At 39.2% G+C, this 9,074-nt stretch overlaps 1 protein-coding gene across 2 annotated transcripts in view; it reads left to right on the forward strand.

Moving 5' to 3' along the window:
• The window catches only part of large2 (LARGE xylosyl- and glucuronyltransferase 2), a gene marked incomplete in the record, with an annotated part of 84,096 nt that overhangs the window by 29,962 nt on the left and 45,060 nt on the right, over positions 1–9,074 (forward strand).

The raw sequence follows: 9,074 nt of genomic DNA on the forward strand, positions 1-9,074 counted from the left end.
GGTGAATGTGTGTGTGAATGGGTGAATGTGTGTGTGAATGGGTGAATGTCTGTTAGTGTAAAAGTGCTTTGGGGTCCGGAGGGACTTGACAAAGTGCTCTATAAGTTCAGTCCATTTAACATTTCTTATGGTTTCTAGTGTGATACATCTTTGAAAAATAAGCTTATATTGTAGCCTGAGCCACATGACCACATGACCCGGGTGTTAAAGTAAGTGTTAAAAAAGATGTAGTAAGTGTCGCTGTTTGGTTGCAGAAATTTCTTTGATGTGTCTTAGTTTTTGAAACTAGACTACAGAACTTGATCAACTAGTTAATGGTTTATCTTAATTTCATTTTACAACAGTACATTTGACTGTAACTTGTGCACCCCCCCAAAAAAAATTGCTCCTAAGAATTTCCCTGTTTGATGACCTCCCAATAATGAGAGGATTTTTGCCCTTGAGTGTAACTGAAGCAAGTCATGATGATTAAACTAATAAACTTCAGAACAATAAGTGAGTCTTGATGCCTGACATGGAACACACTGCAGCTCCTCTTTCTGTGTTTCTAACTGCAGAGTTCCAGGAGCTGCTTCAGGCCCTCTAGGAGTAAAAAATAAACTCAGAGTGGTATGGGGAATAAAACAATCTTTGTCCTTCTAATCCCACAGTTCAAACCRTGAGAAAGGAAAGTGACGCTGCTTCTTTTTCCTGGTTTCTCCTCCTCCATTTTCCTCCCATCTTTTTGACAGAGATAAGCTCCGCTTTTMTTCAAAGCTTCAGAAAGACACCAGAGCAGGGACTGAAACGGGAGCCTTTCCCTCAAAGGTGGAGGGGATTTATGGCCTGTTTGTGTATGAGGAGGAGGAGGAGCAGCAGTGGGCGGGGAAAAGGAGAACATGAAGCAGCCACAGAGGTCAAAGAACTAGAACAAGTTCAATCTGAAGAGAAAGAAAAGAAGAGTGGAGTTGATTGTTGGAGCTGAAAAGGGAGGAATAWAAAGAAGAGGGAGAGTTCTCAGCCTGCTCTGCGTGGCTGAACTTGGACTTGTTTCTACATGTTTAGATTGTAGGACAGGAAATATCCAGGTAGGACAGCGGGACAAAGGTTGCTGCTGCTGTTCTTCTGTTTAACGTCTTATTCTTATCAGGCAGCTACAGAATGAAACCTTGAAGACCAAGAAGGAATATTTATTACCTGACTGCCTTTCAATCAAAGTTTTAATATAAGAAGAAACAAAGTTGGTCATTTTGGTCAAACATTGCAAAAACTGTTTTGTTTTATAAGATCTCATGACATCTGTTTGTGCTCACAGATTATACTGAGGATGACTCATGTACAGTAATAACACATCAAACTGTAGGTCAGTATCTGTAAATTTGATCGAGTTGTAGACTTTTTGTTTGCTAAGGTCTCTTAGCTGCAGCAGCCATCTTGAATTGAAAAAAGGAAGTTAGCAGCTTTCATCATGCAGAGCAGTTTGCAGAGCTTCTGTAGTTCAGATTAAATTCACCTCCAGTGTTCTTTAAGCTTCTTCTCTCATCATGGAGCTGCAGCTCTGTTGGCAGATGTTCTGCCTCACTGACTGTAGGAGCTGATCTTTTCTCCCCATGTTGCTGCTACATCTCACAGGCAGTGGATATCACTCAGTTTCTTCCCAGCAGTCATTTAAAAGTTTAGTGTTCAGAAACACAACCCAGACCTTTGTTTTCCTGAACCACTGCTCCTTTCTGGGACTGAAGTTATTACTTGTAAAGTTTGTTTTTGTTCACCTCCAGGATTTTTTACACCAGTCCACAACCTGATTTTCAATAAAGWTGGATGGAGAAAGCTAAGATTACTAGAAAAAATACTTTGTGTCTGTAAAAAAGCTTTAAACAGATTCAGAACAGGGTCAGAAAAGGTCTCTGCAGAAACTGTTTTTTCTTACTCACCTCACTTAGTTTTGGTGGTGACATGTTCCTGAACCTGGACCTGAACCCAGACTTGACCTGAACCTGAGGTTTTCTGAGGTTCACACTGCAGTAAACATTCCCATGAATAGTAACTGATTGCTTCAAGGCAGTGAAGGACAACAGAGGAATGGTTGGAAACAGATTTGTTTTTTCTAGTTTGTGGGTGATGTCTTTGAATTTCCTGCTGTTGGACCAGGTTATTTGTTGTTCCACCCATGAGTTGTTCATCTGTCCCTTCAGTGCCGTTCCTCAGCTCTAAGGCTGCAGCTCATGTCTCTGCTCCTCATTCCGGCGCTCCACTCAGATTTTTACAGCTGCAGTTAGAGTCCGACAAGCYTTCTGAGCCACTCCTGCAGAATCAACAAAAGCTGCCTGTTAAGTGCCTCTTTAGTGGGACTGTCCCTCACTTTTATATCTTTGCTGGGTTTATTGATGCTGGAGGCTGAAAGGCAGTTCACCTCCAACTGAGATCTTTTCTTTCTCTTCATCTGGTTTATCTTTAATCTTCATACAATCTTCATTCCTCCACATTCATTTTGTCAGCTAATCTTTTGCCTCTGCTTTTACTTTGTCATGGTTTAATTTGCTTTCTTTTATTTTTTATTGTCTACTCTTTCTTATTTTTCAGATTTCCCACCTTTATCTCTCCTCTTTTTATTTTTCCTTTCCAAGCATGTCTGTCACCTCCTTGTCTTCCTCACCATAAACTCTCTCTTCTTTCTAGGGGTCAAAGCCCGCCGAGCGGGGAAACACAGCTGCAGAGCAGCAGCATTTCCATTCCTCCAGCAGAGCATGGAACCCTATTGTATCTGTTCTGTTTATTATTATTATTATTATTATTTTTCTGCGGAAAAACTCATACTGGAGCCCAAACCGCAAGGACTATGAAGAAGATTTTAACAGGATAGTTGAATAGGGTTACGGGTACGGAGGAGAAAAATAATCAGACATGTCANCCTCTAGCTTCAGGAGGGGGAAGTCCGAACCAGTGTCAAGAAATGCATCATGCATCCCCTTTCTCTTTTTCTGTCATTCAATACAACTTGGTACATCTTAACAAAAACATCTTTTTCTGTCCTTAAATTTTTAGATTCAACATCTTCAAGATAAACCTGAAAAGTCCGATATAAGACCACCCCCTGAGACCCATCTTGGAATTTATGCAAATCTTCTATAAATTTGTCAGACATATTTTTAATTTATACATGTAACCCCAGCACAGGAAATCTGGCGCAATGCCCAGCAGGCGGTGACCCTGACGTAAACTACCCTAAGCAGCAGTCCACCCCAGTACCTCCTGCTGTTTGTACAATTTCCCGGCTGCAGCTACCCTAAACTAAAACAGAAAAATAAAACCCYAAACCTGTCCATGCCCACCCACAGATGTCCCACAGAATCCACCAGCGGTCACTTCAGTGCCAGACTTCTTAAAACAGAATACTTTTATTCTGAATCAATTCATGACACATCCGTGTGCATGGACACCTGCWGAATGGAGAACCACCCCACACACATTCTCACAAACAAGGATAGAGAGAAAAAAAAGAGTTTGACCCCTGGATTTATTCCCAATYTCGCGCATGCATATCCCACKTTTGYATAAGGATTTTTTTTAAACCATGCGAAAATCCCCACCAGGAAATCACAAATTACAATTCATGGATTTTTCCTTTTGATGGGCAAATTATAACTGCCCATGCAGCCACCAAAAATTGTAATCTTGTACCCCACCTGTTTAGTGCAGTCTTTTACAGAAGACTCACTTAGGTTTTCAGAAAGAGCTCATAAAATGGCCTGACTAAAATATATTTTCACACGCAACACGCACCAAAAAACATATTAAAACACATACATATTTCACTAGCTACAGGGCCCAATTTATTGTATGGCTTTAAACCTCCACAGACTGTTATGTTCAAATGCTTTTAAACCATCTGTTCACCATCCACATTAAGCCACGTTTGTTATGACAATGCCGAATATCACGCTCCTTTGCTGAGCTGACACCCAGGCTTAGCTCACCAAAGCTAACACTTAGCAGGGCTGTTCCAACGCACCGCCACACAGCCCAACATGCAGAAACACAGATTGCCGCACAGTCCTGTTTGGTTATCAAGATGGAAAGRAAAAAAAGATTTTGCTCACCTGTTTTCTGGCYCCCAGAACGAACGTCGATACGGCGCCTCCACCGCAAAGCCTAGCAGCCGAAACACCAGAACAGCTCACTACTCGACTTGCAGCAAACGTCGGGGTCGCCAAAACTGTAAGAAAATTCATATTCAATAAACTGAAGTCGATATTAAAAACACCATTGTTAAATAAAATGATTTGTAGAAGGAATCAAACCATACAACACCAGAATTCTGGATCTGAGTGGGTTTATTGTCACTTGAGCTGACAGGAAACTAACACTGGCGAAAAACCAGGAAGTTCATCAATTTATACATGTTCTTCAGTGRCTGCGTTCGCCCCCTGCTGACCTACGGCTGAATCACAGGCATTCAGACAAAATTCTCAGCTAATGTCATCACAACGTTTGATTATGCGTTGTTATATAATTCGGACATGTAACTAATCTATATCAATCAAGACATAARAGATTAAACATTGTCAACATTACAAAAAGGAAAACCTAAAGATATAATGTTGTGCTTTTAACATCAGTACTATCCTCTAATAACTATAAATTTCTTCAATGGCACAGAAATTTCCTGTTAGGTGGATCTTTTTGGATTTCAGAGTTCCCCTCAGCCAAAGAGTGACTTGAGTCCAACTGGTCAGCCAAAACTGTACTCCTGTGATGTGAGTCTACAGTTTGGAACCATTTAGACACAATGTGTTTTGGAGGACCATAACTTTTGTCACAGCATGCATGATACTCAGATAGTCGGTAGTGGGTCTGCCAAAACGTGGAGAGCTTTGTCCATCATTTTAAGGTCAAGTCTGTTCTGAACCAACCTATAACAAAGCTCTAGGCTGATTACTGATTTATCAGCACCTAAAGTGTACTGCTGTAAACTGATTTATAAACGGGGAGTCAGTCACCCAAAGCAGGCTGAGGTGGACAACTAAATAATGTACACAGTCCAGAATCCAGTTTTACAAACTGTGGACCCAAAATTGGACATCATTTTCGTTGCAGTATGAAGGACCTCTCTGTTCCAACATGACCTCTTGACCCTACAGGTCATAGTTTCTCTTAAACTGAACTTTTGTTTTGAAAAATCTATCTTAGAGACCAACTCTGGCCGGGCTTTTCATTAATCTGTCCTTGTCCTGCAGATCAAGCTGACATGACAGTCTGTTTTAATCTTTTGTGGTTAATTATATATACTTAAAGAAAAAAGTCATTACATTCCTATAGCATGTTTTCTCCCTTATTTCAAGGGTATTGATCATATTACTGTGAACATAAATATTAATCTGAAATGTCATTTTTAACCATAGTTAAAATGTTAATTGTTTTTCTTTCTCTCTCTCATAAGCATGCCTGAACAGCTGCTGATAACTAAATGATTGTCACTGAAGAAAATGTTTTCACTCAGTAGCAGTGACCCTGAATAGTATTATTTTGACTTGTAATAACACCAGCTGCAATGCTGGTAGAGACAGAAGAGAAATAATTCTCTTTCTGTGTTGTTGAAATGTTCTCTGATGGAGGAGCCAATCATCTGAGGACAATGCAATTTTATTTAATTCTTAAACTGCAGAAAATATTGAGCTAACCTCATTACGGGTGTCTGATAAAGGCTGTTTTTGACGTAAGCCACGCTGTCTCACAGAACCTGCTTCTTGCCCGACCTCTCAGTTAGGCCCTACTGGACAGTTCTGAGCTCATGTGAACCCCAGCTAAAAGGGGTCCCACAGTAAGCCACCCACTTCTGAAGACGAACTGGATGTTTCCAACCTGGGTAAGAAAGTCAACCTGTACCTCCCTTAAGGCATCACGAATGACATGTAGAGCAATTCTGTGTTAGCCTGAGACATTTTGATATCTCTTCTTATCTGCAGTAAAATAAAAAAACTAACTTCTAAAATGAGTAAGATCTTAACATCTTCTCCCCAAATTGACAAAACTTTATAAGTTCTTAACCTGGGTCACTTGTCAATTAATTAAAAGAAGACAAAAATATTTCCTTTTAGGAAAATATATTMTGTTTCTTCTAAAAAGGTTTAAACATCAACCCTATCTAGACTTGTTGATTGATTGATGCCTTTATTGTCATTGTACGGAGCACAATGACATTACATTTAAGAACACCCATTCAAGAAGACACACATGACAAACATGAGGGAACAGGTGATCAGATCATGCAGCAACCAGCAGGAGTTGTGCTACCTTTAAATAGAAAAACGAAAAAACCACAGAAGGTTGGATAAGAAAAAAAACATCATATTATTTCAACAAAATGTGACACACTATGGTGTTTATAAAAAAAACCTCAACAAGCAAGAGCACATTTATCAGCCAGAGGAGTAAGTGAGTTTAGAGGGAATGAGTCTGAAGAATCCAGCCCCACAAAACAAAAACCCCATAGTTCAGAATATTGGTGCTGAATTTTTCATTCTGTGCAGCTCCAGGTTGACCTTCAGGGGATCAGATTAAACGGAGTGAGAGGAGGGAGGGGGGGTTAGAGCCACACGTTGACGTAAACACCAGGAGAAATTAYATCCACTGCCTTCAAGGCCACATCAAGTCTACCTTAATTTTCACTTTTAAACTATTTTCTAAACCTTATTCCTTTGTCTTTCATGTTACTATTTTTATTCATTATTCAGTTAAGTTGATTTTTCTATTTCGTACTAAATTACCATAAAGACAAAGCAGTTTTCTTCATTCTTATGTATTCATGCTGATGAGAAGAGTTCCTGCATTCTTACAATCTCACACTCCGGTGTAAATGAGTCTGATTTAAAAAGGGAGAATAAATACTGATTGGTAAATCCCCCTGTTGGGGGCACCAGACCAGACTTCCTGTTTCTCCACTTTGTTCTTGTTATATTATCAACTGGCCAGTGAAAGACCCTGTTGACACAAAACCAGTCTCTGAGAATAGAATAGAAACAAAATGAAACAACCTTTATTGTCSCAGGTGGGGAAATTCAGGTGTAGTAGCAGCACATACATACATCAATTGGAGCAATAATAGTAGAAATTAAAGACAGTAACAGTAAGAAATAAACATAGATCAAAATAAAAGTAAGAATAATCATTACTGTAACGGGCTATCAAGATGATGTCTGTGAATGACAATAAAGCAGATTCTGTAATGTACCAGGCAGGGTTGTCAAATGGGACATAATAAAGTGTTTTACTGTTCCTTTAACATTAAAATATTTTGAGTCAAAAAGCAGATATGTTGTGTATATATATGACTTAGTCAGTTATACACAGTAAACTGAGTGAGTGTTGTAAGGTGTGTGTTGTGTTTGGTGAAAATATGCATGGAAGAAGAGCAGCAAAAAATATTGTTTTTAAACAGGCAACTCTGATGCTGGTTTCACTCATACTCTGATCATGCAGTGGCTTTATGATCACAATTACACCCAAACATAAGGAGCAAACTAAAGTTCATTTGGACCTAGGATAATTTTTGTGTTTTTCCTACAAGCTACAGGGTGAGTAACAGAAAAAAGCACTGCTGTATGCAATTTATTGTAACTGTTGCTAGTTTAGAAGAAACTTTTCTGTAGTCTGTGTGTCGGCTGTTTGCACATGTGCACCTTCGCAGCTGCGGGGGGCTTCTCACCTCTGCAGGGGGTGTTAATGAAAAGCTCCACTCTGAGACTTGGTTTCAAAAAGTGCCGGTGTCAGAGACTCTGATTACTACTGACGTGCAAACAAGCGGCCAGATTGCAACAAAAATGTTTCAGTTTCACTAAAAACCAGCTCTGGTTAAATGGGGCCAAAATGCAGAGACATGGTTACAGTCACTGGTCTCTAACTAGGGCTGCTTGGGCTGTAATAAATCATAAGCCCTTTAAAGTAGCATCATGCATTCATGTTCTGCACATGCTAATGATATACTCTCACTGGTTTTGATGTCCACACCTTGTTTAGATGAAGATGACAGAAGAGGAAGTGAGAAAAACCTGGGTTCATTAGTTTCTATTGTCATCACAATATTAAAAGGAAATATTGCATGACTTATTCTTAATACTGTTCAACCCAAAATGAAGAAAGAAACAGAATTCAGAGACTGCATCTGAAAAACTAACATATTTTTGTAATTATGTGTCACCAACAGTCACATCCCAGTGAGATACAAGTGCAGGTCAGAAAGTTTGAATATCATAAAATGTTCAGTTGTTTATCAGTCAGTTTAGAAAGTGAAACCCATTTATTGCATAGATCATTATACARATAGTGAAATATTTCATGTCTTTATTTTTAGCCATTTTTGATGATTACAGCTTACAAATAATGAAAAATGTAATCAGGCTCAGGATGGACATCCATCTGCCTCTACCTGCTGGTTTTGATGAGACAGGAAAGAGACAAACACAGAAGGACTGGTCCAGGTGTATTTTCCTCTGGAAGAGAGACAAAGAAGAACATATTTGATATAGATAATTAGAACAAACAAACAAACATAAAAATAAATAAATAAATATAAATATTTAATATGGCTGCACAGTAGATCAGTTGGTGAAGCTGTTGTCTCAGCAAGAAGGTTGCTTTATGAAATTCCAGCCTAGGACCTTTCTGGGTGGTGTTTACATGTTCTRCATGTGCATGAGGGGGTTTATCCAAGCACACCAGTTTCCTCTCACAGATGAAAAACATGTATCCAAACTTCTCAAGCACATATTTTGTCTCAAATAAATGCTTGTTTTGTAAATTTTGAACAAAATCCCTTCCATATCTTAACACTTTGACTTAGCCGTCAAGAGCAGGCCAGTCTGTCAGAAACATTTTCTACACTTTAAATTTTACATCTTGGTAGTTTTGAGGTTTAACCTAAATGTCTGCAGCTCCATCCCTCAACAGATGACAGTTTGTCTAAAACTCTGCACAGAAAGGAGGAAAACCCTTCAAGGAACACTAGGCCTTTAATTGTAAAAAACTTAAACTTCAGTTACCAACACACACACACACACACACACACACACACACACACACACACAAACACACACACA

The sequence above is a fragment of the Austrofundulus limnaeus genome, unplaced genomic scaffold (assembly GCF_001266775.1).
Source record: "Austrofundulus limnaeus strain Quisiro unplaced genomic scaffold, Austrofundulus_limnaeus-1.0 Scaffold418, whole genome shotgun sequence".
Taxonomy (NCBI): domain Eukaryota; kingdom Metazoa; phylum Chordata; class Actinopteri; order Cyprinodontiformes; family Rivulidae; genus Austrofundulus; species Austrofundulus limnaeus.